Source organism: Olea europaea, chromosome 3 (genome assembly GCF_002742605.1).
Source record: "Olea europaea var. sylvestris chromosome 3, O_europaea_v1, whole genome shotgun sequence".
Taxonomy (NCBI): Eukaryota; Viridiplantae; Streptophyta; class Magnoliopsida; order Lamiales; family Oleaceae; genus Olea; species Olea europaea.
In genome coordinates, this window is record NC_036239.1 from 24,823,831 (window position 1) to 24,826,059 (window position 2,229).

Sequence of the window (2,229 nt, forward strand, 5' to 3'; positions counted from 1 at the left end):
GTGTGGGTGTGGTGGTGATCATGGTGTGTGTGCGGCTGCGTTGCTGTAGGTGCGGTTGTAGTGTTGTAGGTGTGATGGTGTGCAGTGGTTAGGTAAGTGTGTGCACGTGCGCATGGGCCGGTGGTGTGGTACTGGGTACGATAATGTGCAGTGTGGTGTTTGCGATGGTGGTGACTTTTGCGATGTGAAGTGGTAGGAGTGGTTGTGGTAGTGGTTGCAATGGTGACTTACGAATAAAAACATAATTTGTGACTGTATAATAAGTTGTAACTTATAATATTTGTAATTTATGATCAATAAATAAATTATAACTTATAAATTTTTGATTTGTGTCGATAAACAAATTGTGACCTATAAAACTTTTGAATTGTAACCATAAAATAATTTGTAACATATAAAAATTCAAACTTGTGACCGAAAAATTAATGTGTGACTAACTAAATCGTTAATTTGGGATCAAATTGTATAGATCTGTGGACTTAATATATTTAATTAATAAATTAAGTAATTAATTAATTAATTTTAAAAAATATAAGGTTTTTAAATTTGAAATCTTTGTTCTTTGTTTCGAAATGGGTGATACTCAACCTCTTAGTTATAAAATTTTCTCTATTTTTTAAGATTTAACTTCAAAAATGAGAAACAAAGTTTTTTTTTTTTTTTTCAAAAATCAGATAATAATTCAATAATGATAATATTATTATAAAATTAAATTAATTTATATACCAATCTTTGTCCACCTCACCTTACTTCCCTTAACATTAAATTTTCATCCTCTATCTCTTACTCTCTCTCTCTCCCAGACTTCACGATATCGATGGTGATATGTTTGTGCTGTTGTGTGTGTGGTGATGATGCTGGTTCGGGTATGGTGGGTTAAATAGGCGATTGTGGTAGTAGGATGATAGTGGAGAGTTTTTGGTTGTACAATGGTGGTGCGGCTGTGGTTGGAGTTGCACTAGTGGTGGCTCTTGTGGTAGTGGTGATGTGGTGGTTTGCAAATTATAGTGGTGTTTGTAGTTGGGGATGGTGCTAGCGGTGGCGAAGGTCGTGATACTAATTAACCTTTATTTATGAAATGTGGTGGTAGTGGTGGTGTTGGCAGAGGCGGTTGGATTTTATTGGTTTTTTAGGTGTTTTTTGTTGGTCGTGGTACAGGTGGATTTAGTTGTGGCACAGATAGACTTTGGTGTTGGTGAGGAGGTGGATGTGGTGCTGCAGGTGGTGGTATCACAAATAATTATGGTGTAGGAGGTGTGATGGCGGTGTTGGTGTTGCTATTGGGAGGTGGTGGTGGTTCTGGCGACAATGGTGGTAGTGGTGCTGCTGGAGGTAGTAGTAAGATGCTAGTCACAAATGTTGGTGGTGGTCACAAATCATTTGGCTGATTGTGACCATTAAATTGATTAATCTGTGACCAATAAATAATATGTGACAAATGAAAAAGATAAATTGTCACCAAGATATAATCTATGACCTAAAAAATTGTTAATATGTGACCGATAATTTGTAACTTACACTATTTGTGATTTGTGACAGATAAATAAAGTGTGACTAACTAAATTGTTAATTTGTGAACAAATTGTATAGCTCTGTGACCTTAATATATAAATAAATAAATTAAATCATAATTAAATTTGAATAAATATCTTATTTTTGAAATTTGAAATATTTGTTCTTAGTTTTGAAATGTATGATAATTAACTTCTTAGTTATGAATTTTTCCCAATTAAGAAAGTGAAAAGTGGAAATTACACCACAACCTATTTTAAAAATTCATATTCTAAAATCAGATTGAATGTTTCGTTGTTCAAAAATAAGATGTTTTATTTATTAATTAATATACCTTATTTCATTCCAAAACCCTAACTCAGTTTCAATGTAAACCAAATCACTTTCCTTTTTATTCTCTCTCTCTCTCTCGTTCTTTAGTGACTCTTCCACCACCAAACAGGGCTTGTTCTTCTACCCATTTTTCTTCCTCATTGGCCGGTGGTGATGTGACGGTGAATTCATTGATTTGAACAGCCACTGTAAGTGTGAACCCGTCGTCCTTCGTAGTTGAAAGAGTGTTTGAATTCTCCTTAGCAACAAGCTCAGAGTGTCGCACACAGTGGTGACGTTCTGGTTGTCGATGTGGGGCGCTCTGTATACAGCTGTCTCTACAGGGTGGGGTTGGTGGTTTGTGGTATTGGCTTTGTGGTGGCGATGATGGTCGTTTAGGTGGTA